The sequence below is a fragment of the Callorhinus ursinus genome, unplaced genomic scaffold (assembly GCF_003265705.2).
Source record: "Callorhinus ursinus isolate GAN/ISIS: 27379988/994484 unplaced genomic scaffold, GSC_fseal_2.0 scaffold76, whole genome shotgun sequence".
Classification (NCBI taxonomy): Eukaryota; Metazoa; Chordata; class Mammalia; order Carnivora; family Otariidae; genus Callorhinus; species Callorhinus ursinus.
Genome location: NW_027397138.1, coordinates 269311 through 288712, shown reverse-complemented (window position 1 = coordinate 288712; position 19402 = coordinate 269311). Strand labels below are relative to the sequence as shown.

Below are 19402 nucleotides of genomic sequence, written 5' to 3'. Positions count from 1 at the left end.
TGCGCCAGTAGTGAGGGGAGGGGTTAGATTTTGAAACCCAGGTTTGCTTGACCACAAAATCCATGATCTTACTGGCCACCTCTTTTGGAGGGATTTGTAATGAGTTTTACATCCATATCTAGAGCCAATTCATGGAAGAATGACAATCCATAAGGCTCTTATAGCATGCCACAGAACTCTGACCTCTTCCCAGTCTTGTTTAATAATTTATGGTGATGACTTCGTTACATTTATAAAAACAACATGCTTAGTGAATTTATCAATGACATGTAGCTGAGAGCAAAAAAAAATATTTTGAGTAACAGAATCAAGAGGAAAACTACCTCAACAAGGTGGAACCATTAACCAGTCCTAGTTAATAGGGATAAATGCAAGTCTCTGAACTTGGACATAAAATATCAATTGTACAAAATGAACAGGATTGGAGAGAAGCAGTCTAGCGGGGGTTAATGTATAAAAAGGATCTGATTTAATTTAAGTAATCAAGATTTTACTGAGGTCCTATTCCAAAAGAATCAACGGTGTCCAGAGAGTTCTAGTTGACCATAATATCAATAGCCATTAATCATATAATGTGGCTGCTAGAACAACTCACGTTATCTGAGGTTGCAGATGTAGGTTAGTCCTCCTCTACATTGTTCTTTTCAGACTTCACTGGGAGTATAGTGTTCAGTTTTCTGGATCCCCTATTAGAAGGGGGAAATTTAAGCAGTAGAAGAAGTACTGTAGAGAAAGCATAAGAGTTATGTTTTTAAAAGATTTATTTATCTGAGAGAGAGAGGGAGAGTGAGAGAGAGAGAGAAAGAGAGAGAAAGAGCAAATGCACCCACGTGAGTGTGGGGAGAGGCAGAGGGAGAGAATCTTCAAGCAGACCCCCCACTGAGCACAGAGCCTGATGCGGGGCTCAATCCCATGACCCATGAGATTACGACCTGAGCCAAAACCAAGAGTTGGACACTCAGTGAACTGATCCACCCAGGTGCCCTTCACAAGAGTTATTTATTTATTTTTAAAGATTTTATTTATTCATTTGAGAGAGAAACAGAGAGAGAGCAGGGGGAGAAGCAGAGGGAGAAGTAGATTCCCTGCTGAGCTGGAAGCCCGATGAGGGGCTCGATTCCAGGACCTGGAGGTCATGACCTGAGTCAAAGGCAGAGGCCCAACCATCTGAGCCACCCAGGTGCCCCAAGAATTATTTTTAATTACCTAAGGTTCTAGCATGTGAAGGAAAGTTTGAACTAATTGGGTGTAGACCCAAATTCTTGTCTTGGACCACCTCATGGATGTATAAGAGGCTGGGTCTGAGACACAGACCACCTTGGGACATCTGAGTTCTGTCAGTAACAATGTTAAAGTCCAGCTGGGAAGCCACTGATGAAGCTGTTTGGGCAGAAATCTCTGCATGGATTGAAAGTCAACTGGGTGGCATACAAGGCATTTTCATACAAATCCAGAAAACTATGTGAAGTTTGGGTTTCTGCAGTTGCTCAGCCCATGAATAAACAGAGTTCAGGGGAGGAGAGGAGAAGCTTCGAAATCAAGGGAGGCCGCCGAGCTGTCTGCAAAGCCAAGTGTCAAGGCTGGCTGAAGAACATGGATGGGAACCTGTGACACTAAAAGGTGGACAGTCAGGGAACCACACGGTTTCCCTAAAGGAGGAGATTGGCTTTCACTTTTGAGAAAAATTACATGAAACGCTCACCAGACTGTCCAAGGCAAGGTCCTTACAATCCTCTTCTGTGGTCCCTTCATAACATGGAGTGTCATAGTGACAGATCTGTTTCTAAACTGAGTCTAAGAAATAAAGAGTCTGTCTGGCAAAGACCTCTAGCTCAAGAGTTAATGTCACCTGGACACAAATTATCTTTAAGGTACAAAGACCTCTAAGGATACTTCTCATCATAAGACCCTATAATTTTTTTAAAAATGGAGATTATCTATGAAGAGGCATTCTGTGATTTTATAATCATATCCCTTGTCTTCCAACCCAAGTCTTGTTGGCACAGCTAAGCTTGTTGGCACAGCTACATCTTTTCTCCAAAGATTAGGAAGCATTTCGTCTCTAAGCTAGCATTCCTTGGAATGACCCCTTCTAGCTACTTACTCTCAGCCTATAATTATCTGGAAGCAGAAGAAGACTATCTTCCAGTCTTACGAAGGGCAGTCAGGTTATCCACACTCGGGATGACCTATACTTGGGACATAGGCCTGCATGAATGATCAACTCCAACTAGACATTGCCTGGTGATCTTGAATCATGGACATTTACCTGGCTTGCTTTCTGCAGGCCATCTGACCCTGCCCTTTTGTGCACTAGAATCAAATTATTTTAAAATAAAAATTCTAGTGGAGCACATTTCTTAGAATAACTTACAGTACTGTGAAATCCAGGAATCATCTCTTACATATACCATTAAAACTCAGGTAAGGGGTTCAGGAACCATTGTGTTCATTCTCTGGCTCTTGCCATCTTCCATTGATTAAAACATGATGTTGGGGGTATGGGAACTGTGTGCCACTGTGCTTCCCCAGCTAGAAAGACACTGTCAATTTGATCAGATTGTAATATTCACTTGGTAGAACGCCATGTTAAAGACATGCTGATAGATTTTTTTGAGCTATTCTATTTATATAACATCTTTAGCTCCAGAAATAAGAAGAAATAGTAATAAAAGTTAATCCTGTGAGGTTCAAAAAGACAAACTGTATTTTCAAGAACATATTTAAAGCAGCAACGTATTTATCAATTTCAACGAGGTACTCTCCTTTCTAACAAAATAGAAATTTCTCTTTGAAGAGCAAGATCTTTATTTTTCATTGGTCTTTACCCTTTTTTAAAAAAGTAAAATGTGAGGAACGTATATTTGGCTTGTCCATTTACTTTAAGCAGACAATCTACCCATTTTAGGTATCTGCATCTACTATTCTGACCTGCATTTTAAGACACATAACAAAGGCAGCTGACAAATTCCACCATGTGGTCTTCTTTTCCTTCTTTCTGTTGTTCCTTTCCAATTCTCACTGTAGCTGTGTCTGCAGAGGGGACAGTCCCCAGAGGGGAGAGGATCCAAGCCTCCTGTTATCTGGATTCAAGCATCCTTTTTACACCCCTACTGTTTGTCTAAGTGGAACCGAACGAGACAAAGCACAGGTCTCTCCATCAAAGGGTAAACAACCTAGAACTGGCCTCAAAATAAGAAACAAAAACTGATAGTCACAGAAATAAAAGGAAGACCAGGCTCTATAATAGCAGACTAGGTGGTCAGTCCTAAAAATTCATGCAAACAATGGTCAGTTGAATTGGGGGCCAGAGTGGCAGAGTGGAGGGGGGTGTGGTGGGGGTGGGAGGTATGGATTAACTAGACCAGTTTAATTATTAATGGGTCAATTCAGTCCCAGTGTTTGACCTGGTGACCCTGTATATACCTAGTTGAAACCTACATCTGAATAGTCAAAGTAAAGGTGAGAATTTAAGGCATTCTCCAGATAATTTGGGAAAGGGAGTAGGGGAAGGCTCAAATTATGTGGTGTGGCTCTCTCCCCAGTTGGAAGCCATGGATAATTTCCTCCATTTCATTTTGTCTGAGCAAAAAACAAACCACCTGAACATAAAGTAGTTTCCTGCAAGGAGAGAATAAATTTGTTACATTAAATCATTTGTTCTCTTTAGTTTACAATCTGGAGTTGGAGGAGATAAAATCTAGAAAAATTACAAGTAAAAGAACCACATTCTCAAACCTTGCTTTCTTTTGTTCAGATGAGCTAAATGTGTCTCTCTTCTTTAGTAGCCAAAGGCACAAGAACTAAATACAAAATTCCTTGGGGAAAAATGTTGCTACAGGGCTGAGTCCTTTGGCTCCTTTCCCTCCCTTTATTCTCTGGAAGAAAAGACACTGAAGGGAATGCATTAAAATCTTTCTGAGGTTCAATTCATGATCCCTCCCTGCCCCTCAACCTCTCCAGCTTCTCTGACATTTAAAGGAACACTGTCAAATAGGTGAGGTTTTATACTTAGAATTAAAATGCTTAAAAATTCCTAAGAGAAAAGATGTACTTCTGTGATACATATGCTTGCTTGGGAAAGAAGAGATTAAAAATATTCAGACCCTGAACTTGTTTTTTCCTGTTTGTTTCTGAGTGGGCAAGAGGAAATTTTGAAGAGCTAAATATTCTGAACAATGTGGACATCCAAGCTATATAAACCAAATCTTTCTACCTCATGTTTTCCCTCAGGCTGTGGGCTTTATCCCCTATTGATCTAACTTCTGATAAAACTCCATGTCATGCTATTGATCATTCATGCATTCAAATATATGTATGTGTGTATATATATATATATTTATATTATATTATATTTATATAAAACTCCACGTTGGGGCGCCTGGCTGGCTCAGTTGGTTAAGCAACTGCCTTCGGCTCAGGTCATGATCCTGGAGTTCTGGGATCGAGTCCCGCATCGGGCTCCCTGCTCAGCGAGGAGCTTGCTTCTCCCTCTAACCCTTCCCCCTCTCATGTACTCTCTCTCTCTCATTCTCGCTCTCTCAAATAAATAAATCTTAAAAAAAAAAACTCATGTCATGCTATTGATCACTCATACATTCAAATATATATATATATATATATATGTATATATATATATATACACACATACACACATTTCTCTCTTGCAAAATCCTGGATAGGCTGGTGCATCCCTGAGAAAAATATGATTAATATATTTATATCTACAGAGTATGCTTCAGCACTCTCTTAGATTTTACCTCTGTTTCCAGAAATCCCTCAAGTCACTACTTGATAGTGCTGGGGAACTCCAGTGCAGGGGTAAGAATATTTTCCCAAGAGCACTCAGAGGCAGGAAGTGACCAGAGGAGGAAAGCTCAGAGGATGAGCTTCTAGGAATGACCCAGAGATGGAGAAGTTTTGCATTTCCTCCAGTGGGAAAGGACTAAGGAAGATGAAGGTGATTCTTCCATCAGCTCACCAACTCAGAAAACTCAACATGAATGGTCTGTGCCTTTGGGTGTCTGCTTCATCAAGAAAGTAATGACTAATCTCTGCTACCGAACCTACAGGCAGGGTAGAAAAAGAGCGAAGCATGATTTACTAGGATCCAATGGAAGTGAAGAGAAAGTTGCACGAAACAGCAGAGACACGCACGACCACGGTATGGACAATTTCCAATGACTCAGCAAAAAGGCGAGGGCCAGATGTGTATGCCTGAAAATGAAGTATTAGCAGTTTATTTGAAAATTATACTCTGATGAACAAACCGTCAATTTTTAGATAGCAAACTACCTGATCTGTCATCTTTCCTCTCTTGTTGATTTACAGTGAGTCACAAAAGAGTTAACGTTTTCTCCCCCTTAATCCCTAAAGCAAGTAGGTTAATGATTAATTGTATCAGCGGGTTTTTGTTCACAGAATTGAAATGCTGTCATTATATATGTCAAGAGGGTTCAACTTCTCTGATCATCTATACATTTTTAACTATAATTTCACAGCATATACCCTTATGACAAAGATGAACAAACTGAGCATGACAAAATTAATTAACAATTAAATTCTTAGAGGGTAAATATACATAAAAAGTGACTCATTAATTAATGCTTTGTACACACATTATCAGCGACCGCATGCCTTTAAAAGCAAAAATGGAGGAGACAATAAGATTGTTGTTCATGTGCTTTCTTGCAGCAATTAATAGCTCATGCTATTGGGGTGATTTTCATTCTAGGAAAAGTCAGTTATTTCCAATCGGTCTCAGAAAAGAACTCCACTTGAAAAATCTTTTATAAGGTAACAACGGCTCTGTGCTGCATCAAACCCCTTCTCTTGGGGAAATGCTATCCTGTTTGCCTCGTGACTTGCTTCCTGATAGTCTGTGTGTACCAAGCAAAGAGACCTACGCAACAAGACAGCACGAAGGGGTTGACCACTAAGATGAAGCCATGGTAAGGCAGAAGTAGAGCTGTCTGTCTTGCTCATTGAAGGAAAAAGACAGATGGTAAAATCCCATGGCGTAATTCCAGCGGAGAAGGGAGGATGCCCTGTCCCCATGCTGGAAGCAGGAGGCCCACTCCTAGGTCTGAAATCCTCCTTGGCTGCCCTCTTCACCCCAAACAAGAAATTGCTCCGGTCTGTCATGCTTGGGGTAAATAAGGTTAAGCACAATTATAAATTATGTGCAGTTTATCCTTCACCTGCCCAGGCCTCTTAGAATTGCTAGGCTTTCCTGTCTCAAACTTTTCCCCTTTTCTTCCTCCCCACCCAGGCTTTCCATAACCCAATGGTCCTCTCTTTCTCAAAAGGATTTAATACATCCCCATGTGAAGTTAAATCAACGTGTTATTCTTGTGGTCCTTGTATGTGTGTCTCATCTCTATAAATGTGGAATGCTAAGCATTAGGAAGCAAATGGCAGTAGGTATTTGAGGGCAGGAGTTTCTCAGTGCCTATAAAAATCACTCCAAGAAAAGGCGGAGATGGGTGGCCAGCTCAGGTCACTACAGTCTGGGAGGCCGAAGCCACTCACATGCAAATATAATGCTCTCGGTGTGGTCAAAACCCTAAGCGCTGCCTGACTCACTGAGATTCACAGTCACATTCTCCAGCAAAGTTAAAAACCAAACAAGGTTTAAGTCCAGGGACATATGGGCAATAGTCTATATATCAAGAAGCCCCTGGCTCCTCCCTCAACATAACTAATTTTAAATAATAGAAAATAAATCTGGGGCAATTTTTGGAGCTGTAAATCCAGTCACAGTAATTCTGACCTCCATTAACATAGCTTTGACTCTTTGGGGGCTGGGAGGCAATCCCAGTAACCAGAGAGAAGCAATTCTTTCACATGCTTCAATCCCACCATTCCAGAAAGAATGTAAGGGGGGCAGGGGCAAAGGACAATCTTTTATTTGTGTTCCATTCCTCATTACTCCTGCCCCTACTGACTCTCTCTCACCCTTAGCCTGCATTTCCTCTCCGTGGATGCTTGACAACCTTCCATGAACATTCCAAAAAATTGTCAGGCACCTACCCTGACTGGACAGTTTGCTCAGTCTGAAGACACCAGACCCTGCCTACAGGGAGCTTACAGTCTAGCTGGAAAGACAGATCATTAAGGCAGCACTTGCAGTAACTGTAACTGTACACAGTCATTAGTGATTGCGCTGTGCTGAGGGTGGGTCAGAAGTCACAGGAATCCCTCTTCTGAGGGGGAGGAGTGGAGACTTCAGAGTGTGGAGGAGTTGGCCAGGTGGAGTGTGAACACGGAAGAAAGAAGAACGCTCTGGGAGAGGGCACAGCATGGGTAAAGTTCCAGAAGGGAGAGAAATTTGACATGTTTGAGGAAGTGGAAATTATGTCTGGAGACCTGGGTAAGTAACTCAAGAGCAGGTTAGGAGGAACTGCGTGGTTAGATAGGCAATGGGAAGCCACTGAGAGGGATTAATCTGGCAGGTTATATGATCTATTTTGCATTTTAAAAGATCACTACTGACAGTGTGCAGAATGGCCCGAGTAGCTGGGAAGACTACAGCCAGGATGACACGTTAGAAGGCTTATCAATCGACCCCACAACCACTCCTTCAAGCCCTCCAACCACATCAAGGCAAGTTCACTCTCCCAGGCATAGCTCATTCACCTCAGGATTTCTCTGAAGATCATAAAATGCTCCTTTCCACAGTACCTGAAGTCAGACTCACTGATTTAGGGCCTGTTCTAACTCTACCAACTGGGAACATACCTAATAGCTCTCCAAATGTCCTAAGTCAGGTATCATGTCTTCCCTACATCTCTTCTAAGAAAGGAGTAAATTCCTGGCTAACCATCACCGGTTCCCTCACTAGTTCCTCATAGAATATGGTCTACTCCATTCTTTTAACCAACACTGGGGTAGATGCAGGGTCTCTGTCCTCACACCATTCTGGTGATCCATCTCTGAATTTATTTGTTCATATCTCTTTTGTAGTGTACCTCTTGGAACTGAAAAACATACCCCAGGTGTGCTGTGGACAAGACAGAGCAGAGGAGGCCTTTCACTTCCCACGGAGAGACCACTAGTGTTCTGGGAAGCAGAGAGAGCCCTGTTGTTCTCCAAAAGGGAGAACAACAGCCATTAGTCATACCATCCCTGATTTTTGGTGGGCCACATAACTGCCCCAAATAAAAGCGACATTTTTCAGATACTCCTACAGCTAGGAGTGGCCACGTGACTAAGATTTGTATGGAATTATTGTGTGTGACTTCTGAGAGGAGTGCTTAAAGGGAGGGGCAGTCCTAGATGCTGTTACCACCTCCTCCTCCTTCCTGACTGGGCCCCCGGCAGCCATCTTGTCTCACCTCACAGAAGCCACATGCTGAGGCCGGTAGAGCAGCAGGAGAGAGGGAATGTAGATAGATCCATGAAAGGCGAACTGTCTGCCTCTCCTGGATCATACCTTAGAACTTCTCTTACAAGAGAGAGAAATAAACATGTATGTTGCTTAGCTTACTTTTATGTTGCATTTTCTGTCACTCACAACCAAAGTGAAGTCTGACTGATACACATTCTTTATGTCGGAAAATTTATTTCTATTAATGCAGCCTAGGAATCTGCTACCTCGACCACACCACACTACGAAATGCTTTTTAGCCTTTTCCCCTTGATCTGCTATTGAGTCATAGATATGTCTCCTTCACTGAAACGGCACGTGAAAAATCACCAGGGATCTTTGGAGAAAGGGTGGCTTCAAGGATCGGTGAAGACAGACATGAGGCATTGGGCTGGGGCCCTGTTCCTCAAAGAGGCTGTATCCTCTCTAAGATTTAGGTGCCACATTCTTCCGGGGCTGTGAGTCTATGAGCAAGTCATGACAAACTAAGCACTTCTTTGTCTGTTATGTAGAACTCGTTCTGGGGAGATGAGTGGGGCTGTCGATGACTCCATTGTGTTGGGAACCTATTTGTCAGTTCTTCTGTCTGAGGCCTCATGGCCTCTCTTATTCTAGTTCCCCTACATCCAATCCCCTGATGCATGCAGTCTTGCTAAATCTAACTCTGCTTAGTCAAAAAGGCTTCTGTTGACTCATGTGAACATGCATCACGGCAAAACAGTGGCAACATTAATTGGCAGGAAGCCAAACCCACCCAGAAGTCTCCATATTTTCTATAAAAGATGAATAAAAAAAAAATGAATGCAAAAGTCCCTGCATGTCTCATCAGTTTGGACTAATGCCAAAATGAAGACTAACCATCTCATTAAGCAGGGTTCAGCTTCTAGTTCTATCCAGAAGAGAATAACGTTTTAGCATGAAGAAAACTTTCTTGAAAACTATATCTTGAGGGATAAAGAGCGGGATGGTGGCCAAGACTCCATTTGGGTAAATTAAGAAAGCAAAAAGTGATAGTACTTCACACATAGCTGAGGAATTCAGTTATATTATTATTACCTACTAGAAGGTAGTAAGAACCTTAGTTCAAACAGATGAAAAGATTAGTCACAAAAATAGGTAAACATGACCCTAATTAATGACTTTGCCCATCATTAATCTCTATGTATACACTCATTAGCCCACTTAGTGTTCAGGGTAACTGTAACATCCCTGGTCAGGAGAACCCTATGCCTGGGCTCCACATGGTCCAGACGTGCAATGGGGAAGTTCTGGCTTAGACAAGCTGATGGCCCAAGTCCATTTCTTGAATCAGATCTCAGAGTAAATAAAATTCTCCTAACAAGCTACTAGCTTAACTTCATTCTTTTTCTTCTGTTTCTCTATGAGGAATGAATGGAATCTCTCTTGGGAATTATCCTGTGTCTAAGAGGAAAACAAGCACAAAAGTTCCCACATTTGGAAAACTAAGTGCCTGACAGATTTCATCAGAGAAAGATGTCCTAAGTATGTTCCTCACAGCAACACTCCTGCAATTTATTATTTCCTTCAGGCCACCGTTAACGCCTGTTCCTGCTGACATCTTAGGAAGTTCTGGACAAGTTTCCATCTGTGGTAGTGCAAAGAGTCGGGGGTGGGAGGGGGGAAAGGGGTGAAGAGATGTTGAAATGGCATTAAGGGTCTGGCTGAAAATGGCCATTTCAAGAGATAAAGCAACAGTATACAGAGCAATCAGAGAACAGTGGCACTAATCCTTACTCACATGACATGACCAAAGAGGTGACAAAGGAGGGAAAAAATTGGAAAGACAATTCCATGTAACAAAAACAACCAAGGCGGCAAACACCTCTGAACTTTTCGGTTTTCTGATTTGGAAGTACAATTTCATGGGATTACAATGACTTTCACCTCTTTTGAAAGCAAATGGCTGGCTGGTCTTTCTTACTTCTTTGTTTTCCTTAATAAAAAGGAAAATAAAGGACTCATTCGTTTATGGATACATGGCATGAAATCTGAAAATACATTGTAAAGAATTATTTTCAGGATGAATTCTTTAGAACAAAAGACATGTACATAATTGTATACAACTATCTGGAATAATTACTTGCACCTATTTGACGGCTCTCTAAAGCATTTCTCTCTACTGTGTAAATGTGACTCTTTAAAAAGGGAAGTGGATCTCTGGGCACTCAAAAAAAAGGAGAAAGAGTGGGGGGGTGGTTAGGGGAGGAAGAGAAGTAGGTGGTTTAATTGCCTGAAGGGAATGTGAGTTCCCCAATTATAACAATATCTTGCCATGTGCCATTCCCTCATAAACTCTGCATCCTCTAGAAGTCTCTTTAGAATAAGGAACAATCACCCGAAGTCTGGAGTTTTACTCAATATGTTCCAAGTTCTGGGACCATTAGGATTACTTCCTAAGAATGACTCACATCAAGGACCTTCTTGTAGTCAAATAAGTAAAAAGTGTTTGTGCATAAATCAAAATGTCTATGAAGATAAAAGCCTGTAGAGTTCAACTGCAGTCACATGAAAGCCTAATAAAAGGACTTGGGGAAGTCTTTAATGGAACCATGGCCTCACTGCAAATCATAGACAAGGAGGAAGATTCTGTCTTCCCCACTGTGGATGAGATAGACAAAAATCATGCAAGAAGGAAAAGCTTTCCAGCAGTTTTACTGGAGTAATCAAGTACACATGAAAAGGCACAACATGGTCACCAGCCATGGAATCCCAGAATAGAACCAGACACTCTTTAGGAAAGTGCTAATTGCTTCAATATATTTCTGCAAAGCTGGCAAAAAATCAGAGATTGGGAGAGTGGAGGTAAAAGCTTGCTTTGAGCAAAAATAATTTGATGCAAAAGAGAAGCCATTTGAGATGGGCTCCACCAGTGACTAATGTCTCCAAGAGGGTACTTTTCACCTGTAGAGTGGGTACTCCCAAAGGAAACACCGAATACAGTGCTTTGGCTAAGGTAAGAATGCAATAAGTATCTGTTGAAAATATGAACCTAAATTATTTTTTGTATCTCTTATAAATGACAATATAGTCAAAACCACAAAAGATTATACAGTAATATACCCAAATTCTAATATATTAGTTTAATCAACAAATATTTATTGAACACTTACTAGATGCCAGGCTTTGTTTTAGGCACTGGGGGATTCAGCAGAACGCAAAACAGAAAAGTCTCTGATGGGGCCCCTGGGTGGCTCAGTCAGTTAAGCGTCTGCCTTCGGCTCAGGTCATGATCCCGGAGTCCTGGGATCGAGCCCCGCATCGGGCTCCCTGCTCAGTGGGGAGTCTGCTTCTCCCTCTGACCCTCACCCCGCTCTTGTCCTCTCTCTAACTCTAATAAATAAATAAAATCTTAAAAAAAAAACAAAAAAAAACAAAGTCTCTGACTTTATGGCGTTTACATATCAGTGATAAAGGCATGGCGTATCTGGACCACTGCCTGAACTAATATGTTTAACACTCTCTAAAGGATGGAAATTTTAATGGTTCTTCAAATTATTTCACCATGAATATACTAATCAACTGGTTATATACTTCCTTAAGAATTGCTGCTTCTAGAAAAGAATGTAACAAGTCCTATCAGATTAGACCTAAAAATGTGCAAAATGTTTGCTGTCAGATCTGGCTCTATACTTACTAGGCCGTATTCATAATTTATAAATATCCAGATTTTTTTTTTTCCACAGATCAGTCGGCCATAAGACTGCTAGCTAAAAAAGATTGTACTCTTTCTCTTGAGGCACTATATTCCAGTGGGAGAGGTCCCAGGTCACAGAGAAATACATTTAGACACCAATGACCAAATGTAAACATAAGTAATTACTAACTCAAACGCAAAAATGCTTTTGTGGTGTAGACACTGAAATGAATCTATAACATCATACTTAGGAATGAGTGAATCAATGAGGGCCAGCCATGCATAAAAATACTTAGCCTATATAAGGATCTATTTGTTGAAAAGTGTACCAAAAAATTCGGTCTGATCATTCTTAATAATTTGAATTCAAAAACACACTTTAAGCTGAAATCTCTTCTTATCTACTCTATTAGTGAAGGTCTTGACACTCCAATTAGGATAATTTGTGGAGGGGTTATGGATTAATCATCCAGGTGTAAGTAGAGAGTAGGGAGTCCCGAGGGATAGAGCAGGAACCCAGGGCTAATAGCAGAGACACTGTCACCATCCCTAGGCCTGAAGGCCCAGAGGAGGAAGAAGTTTCTGGAAGCAAGGAGAGAGTCCTGAAGAGCAGGCTGTTTTGTAAGGAGCAACAACTTTCTGGCCAGAGCAGGGCGGAAAAGGGTGGAGATGGATCCACAGGGGCAAATGGAAAGTATCTGACACATACACGAAATATGCTATTGCCCAACCAAGTTGATTAAATATTCGTTCAATATTTATTGAGCTCCTACTAGATGCCAATCCCTGTACCGTGCCAGGACTCTAAAAAAGAAGTCATGGTGTTTGCCCTCAAGGAACTCGGAGTCTAGTGTGGACAAGAGACATACAAACACACTAAGTAAAATACATTGCTCCAGGCAAGTTCTGTAACAGAAATATGAGAAAGTGTTATAAAAAGAAAGGAGGTTGAGGAGGAGCTATCCTTTGGAAAGGGACATTATTAAGGAGTTACTGACATAGTCTTACCTGTACTACTGAGTTAATTATATTCAGGATAATTAAGAGGTCACTGAATTATGGGCCTGTAATTCTATTGATATGTTTATGAAGATAAAAGCATATGCATTAAGAGGTTTCTGCAAAGACCCTAGATGTGTGTGTGTGTGTGTGTGTGTTTTAACCACAACTCATATCAGAAATAGTTCAGTGCCTTCGAGTTATAGGGGAGGAAATGTGCTTAAGTTCATAGACCTAGTTAGTAGCAGAGAGAGAACAGGGACCCAGGTCTCCGGGCTCCCGCAACAGCGGGCCTTAGAGGCTACGTGTTTTAGAGGTCATGTTAGCTGCACCTGATGGAATCAGTTACTTTCCTCTCTCATCATGGCTCTACTATATTTCATTTCTCTTTATCCTTCATTCTTCTTGCATTGATTAGAGGGCCTCTCAAAATTGGCATCAATTAAATTCTTAAGAATCAGAAGCTCAAATCCTTAAATCTGTTACTAAGCAGTAAACTTCAGTAATGTGTTTTTCACTCTACTATTTGTGGTAGCCTGTACTTTCCTGGTGTGATTTCTTTTTATATAATGTGTGAATTTTACAGTATGATGTCAACATGGTGAAATGCATAACCATATGGTTGCCACATAATTGAATGCTCCAATCTGTGAATTGTTCTTTGAGCAATTACTGTAGTGACCTAATTGTTGCCATTTATTGTTTTGTTAGTAACGATTATTCAGAGTCCTCTGAGCAGTTGACCCCTGAGCTATACAAATTTGATCTGTGAGGGTCCACTTATATGCAGACTTTTTTTTTTTTATAAATACAGAAAAGTACTGTAAATGCATTTTCTCTCCCTTCTGAGTTTCTTAATAACATTTTTTCTCCAGCTTACTTTATTGTAAAAATACAGTACATAATACATATCACATACAAAATATGTGTCCATTGGTTATCAGGCGGTATTCGGGTCAACAGTGGGCTATTAGTAAAGTTTTTGGGGAGTCAAAAGTTGTACACAAATTTTCGACTGTGCCAGTGCCCCTAACCCTCTCGCGCTATTCACGGGTCAACTCTACTTTAACACAACAAACCCACCAATGTATTTCATTCACTCCGTTCTACAGGACCATGTGTCAACTTCCAGGGACCATTCTCATGGCCTCAACAAGATGCCTGGTACATTGTACATACTCCATAATTGTTTCATCTTTAAACATACATTTAGTGTCTAGTGTCTGGTATATTCCAGGCACTTATTTTGGGATACAAATATAAATAAGACATGGTCACTCCCTTCCAGAGGCTCAAGCTAAGTTTAATTAAGGGGTTTTTTTAAAGATTTTATTTATTTATTTGACAGAGAGACACAGAGAGAGAGCGCAGGAATAGGCAGAACAGCAGCAGAGGGAGAGGGAGAAGCAGGCTCCCCGCTGAGCAGAGGGACCAACATGGGTTTCGATCCCAGGACCCCGAGATCATGAACCAAAGGCAGATGCTTAACTGACTGCGCCACCCAGGCGCCCCGTAAGTTTAATTCAGTTTTACCAACTTTTATTGACCTACACTCTATGTCCAAGGGCCAGGCTGGTGAAAACCTGGTAATGAATAAAAGTGTATGATCCGTGTTGCATAAACTAGAGCCCATGACACGTGTGGTCACAGGTTGAATTTCCTTGGAAAGATGGACAACTACTCTTGCAACTGCCCAAATGTCACTGCGCTGAGAGGCTGCATTCTCCTCTTCTAACTTAGAAGCTAATGGGTAGAAGTCACTTTGCTAGGAGAACCCCAAACAGATGAACACTGAGGTCTTGATCTCTAGAAGAAAAGAAAGCTAAATTTTGTTTTTGATCCTTCGGCTGTTTTGTTCACATTTTCCATGTGAGCCCTCAGCAGAACAGTTTTACACATTTAAGAAGAAAGAAGGTTTATTTATACACCTAAAGAAAAATTGATATCTTTGGTAATAAAGTACCTTTTATGAATTTGCTGGTTCTAAATACTTGCCTTAATTTGTGTTTTGATGGAACTAATGTTCATTATTGAGAAGGTTAAGCTATAAAGGTTTTTATCACTTAATCTTTTCCTTAATCTTTTCCAAATGGTTTGTGAACGCAGAAAACAATTTAGCTTCTGTGTCATTAAAAATTAGCTTATTTCAAGCAAAACGGATAACCATAGTGATTGATGAGTATTAATACAGGAGAAAAGTAAATAATTTTGCCGAAAAGTTTTTATCACAGGGAGACTGAAAGGTAATCCATATCATCCTGTCCTCTTCAGACAGAAAGTCAAAGAACGCAGATGTTTTCTTCTTTTATTCTTTCTTGCCAACATCACATACAAATACAGTCAACCACTATAAAGAGTAAAGGCGATCTTGGGTGTGGATTTGGGGGCAATTCTGCAACTCCATAATACTGTTTATCAAATACTTCAGAAGTTTCTGGAAATAATATATATATAAGGTATAAAAAGGAACACTGGAAAAACATATGGTTTTAGAGAGAGCTTTTTAAAATACTAAGTTTGGTGAATAAAAGAAGGACAAAAATTATATAGACCATGAAGTGTTACGAGGATAAAAAAAGGGCAGGGAAAGATATCATCCAGCCTCCTGAAGAAACAGAGTAAATTTGCACCATAACATTCTTTCAAGGTAACTTAAGGAAAGATGTTAAATCCGTTTCCCCTTTTGTTTTCATAAAAGAGATATACTCTGCCCTCACTGAAGGGACTTGTTTTCCTGTTCCTGTACCAGTGAGAATTCTCTATTGTAATCTGGAAATCTATGGCTTTGGGCTGCCTCTGAGCACTGCCCTTTCTGCTTTTTAAAGCTATGCCTGCAAAGGATGCCCTTTCAATTATTTGCTGGCCCATCGTTTCAGTCCCTTAAAGGTTACAGGGCAAATTCCGTCCAAAAAAATTCAATATCATGTGAAAGTTACTATGTAAAGTCAAGGTATGGTACTATCTTAGACTCAGGGACTCTTGGTTCTCGTGGTTCTTGGTCTATGCTCACAATTCCCCAAATTAGTTAGGAAGCTGTGGTCACCTTAATGATTCTGCTTCATCCTTAGATGAAGTTGGTTATAAACAGATTTCAGCCAATAGTTATCCCACATACTGAACTGATCATAGATGGTGCCCATCTGCGTCGCTGCCTGGCACTGCCCCTTCTCATGTAGGTGCACGGAGCTGGCCTTTGTTGAGCACGGGTCCTGGGGGGCCCCAGCCACTCCGCAGCTCTGCCTACTGGGTCGTGAGGCTGCCTCAGGATATGCCACGGTATTTAAAATAAAAGCAGGGCTGAAATCCGCTGTACCATGTGGTGTTTAACTGCTGTCCTTTAAAAACTGTCCAGGCACTATGTGCGTGGCTATAAGTAAATTAATGATGATCATAACATGCGACAAATTCCAAACCAACTTATCCAACGACTCTGAACTTTGCCATGATCAAATAGAGAAGCTACTTTCAGGATTTTCTTATTTTTTAAAGTTGGCGTCCTGGTTGTATAAACATATAATATAGTCATCACTAAATAGATGCCTCTCTGTTACAAAGTCAACAAAGAACATTTTTTTTTTTTTAAAGTCCCACTTCCTCCCCAGGAAATGGTGTATGTTCAGAGCGGAAGTTGTCTTCCTGTTTTCTCCATACTAGTGCTCTTGCAAGGTTTATTCTAAGCTTCCAAACTCAGAGTCTCCATCTCATGGAGCAAGCTCCTTTTAACAACTGGCCACATTTTTGCTGCAGTGATTAAAAAAAAAAAAGAGAGAGATTTATTTCCTACAGATCGTAAAAAGTATTATTAGCCTAATCTGTGGTCTACTATATTCTAAAGTACTCTCTCCCCTCTCTCCCCACTCCAATCCGTCTCTCATTCAATGTATAGTAAAGGTACTGGATGCATTCACTGGGATGATTTTGTCAACATTTTTTGCAAAATACCTCAACTCTTGGTTTCCCAGTTATGAAAGAAACTTGACAGGGCACCTGCTTTTTATTATTTCAGTGTTTTGTGATACAAACTCAATGTGCCTGGCACCCAAGAATGAAATATAATTCAAGAACGTTTTGTACACTCTGCTCTAAAATTTTTAGCATTTCAGCACTGATGTCTGGGGCTATTAAAAAAGAACAACCATTTGGAAACAAACAAGAGTCATTTCCCTCCTTTTCTGGAGTTTTTACACTCCATTAAGGAGTTTGTGTTTCATTTATTTTACCTGTTGATACTTGAAGTAATAAAGGTCAGAGAGAATCAAGGCAGGGAGAGGTCAGGATGATATTTTCCAGGACATGAATTTTGAGTTTGCTAACTTTTCAGTTTTTCTTTTTATTCTTGCTTCTATGTCACCAGTTTGTTAACAACCAGCATCTCGATTATCCATTAAGCCAAGGTTTTTTTTCAAAAGATGGTCCAGAAGACCACTGAAATCAGAATCATCAAAGCGCTTGTTAAAATGGCAGACTCCTGGGTCTGATCGCAGACCCATCAAAGCATCTTTGTGATAGGCCTGGAAATCCGCATGTCAGCTGCTGGCCATTAGACTCCTTAAGGGAGTGATAAAGACAAAAGTAGTTACTCTCCCAAAGATATTTACTTGTTAATAGACAGCAACCAAAGACCTGAACTTCTTTAAAATCTACAGCTTTGTTGTTGTTCTTAGGGTCAAAGTCTTTTGGGACAAGGGAATTTTTTCCATGTCCTGCAAATCTTATAAGTAAGGCAGCTCCATCTTTACATTCTATTCATAAATTGAACACTGGGGGTCGAATATCAAGAAAAAAATTGCATTCTTTATTGGCAGCCTGTACTATACCAGGATGGACAGGTAATTAGCCTGGGAAAAAGCATTATAAAACCTGCAGGCTCTTTTAATTGTGACTGTTTTGAGTACATTTATACTTGAACAGTACCCACAGAACGCACTATCGATTATTTTTTTAGTTACCCTCCAGCAGGAAACTATTTCCCACACCAAGTAATAGACCTCAAAATCTCACACTTTGCTTCAAAAATATATTAGTGGTCATTCCTGGTAATTGTCCAATTTTAAAGAAATAGCTTTTCTTACATTTCTACTCAAGAAAGAGTTCCAGGTCCAGGAAATGCAAACAGGCATATTTAATAGTACATGTTTGAGATTTTGATAGAAAAGCAGACTTTAAGGCAAAGTAAAGGGGTGGATTTAGACAACCAATAGTTAACTATACCTAACCAATTGTTAACTTGTTAACTATACCTAACTTGGATGATTCTCAATGAATCTCCTCTTTTCTTCTCAATAATGGGTATGCCTTATCATTTTAGGTGTGTCAAAACAGTTTATACAAATTTATCAAATGATTTATCAATTTACTTACTAATTAGTATGACATCAAGATGATTACAAGGCACTCATTCATTTCACCAGAACGACCAGGGCTACATTCAAATAGCTCCAAAACTTGTTTGTTTCACCCTTCCACAAGTTGTTCAACCTTTCTATGACTCATTTTATTCACATTTAAACAAGAGCAGTAATAGGAACTGCATCAAAGAGACATTGGGAGGATTACGCGATGCATGTGGAGTACTTAGTACAGCACCCAGCATATAGTAAGTGCCCAATAATGTGAGTTAGTACAGGCGTACCTCGGAGATATCGCAGTTTTGGTTCCATGCCACCACAATAAAATGAGTATTACCGTCAAGCAAGTCATACGAGGTTTTTGGTTTCCCCGTGCATATAAAAATTATTTTTATATGATACTGGAGTCCACCAAATGTGCAATAGCACTATGTCTAAAAAATGTATAGACCTTACTTTAAAAATAATTTATTATTTAAAAATGTGAACCATCATCTGAGCTTTCAGGGATTTGTAATCACTGGTCCCAGATTACCGTAACAAATATAATCATAATGAAAAACTTTGAAATATTGCGAGAATTACGAAAATGTGACACAGGGACGTGAAGTTAGCAAACGCTATTGGAAAAATGGTGCCCACAGACTTGTTCCATGAAGGGTTACCACCAACCTTCAATTTGTAAAAAATGCATTATCTGTGATGCACGATAAAATGAGGTAGGGCTGTACAATTATTATTATTGTTGTCATATCTCTAGGCACCACATTAGCTAATTAACTACATACTTAGATACTTTTATACACCAACATATGGATGTATCACCCAACTTCTAATATGATTTCATACTGGAGCATATGTAAATATAATTGGTTTAATTAAGTTTGGGAACTCTTTTGTCCCTTCCTTTTCTATAGCATTGTATATGCATTTCTTCCTCAAACTGCCCATTATGCTGACTTCATTCTATTTATTGGACTATATTTAGATTTCTAATCCTCATTTATCTTTGTATCTAATATAATAATTAGA

At 40.1% G+C, this 19402-nt stretch overlaps 1 protein-coding gene across 1 annotated transcript in view; it reads right to left on the bottom strand.

The window, feature by feature from the left end:
- The window catches only part of MAML2 (mastermind like transcriptional coactivator 2), a 341184-nt gene that overhangs the window by 198184 nt on the left and 123598 nt on the right, over positions 1 to 19402 (bottom strand). The gene's annotated exons all lie outside the window — the stretch shown is intronic.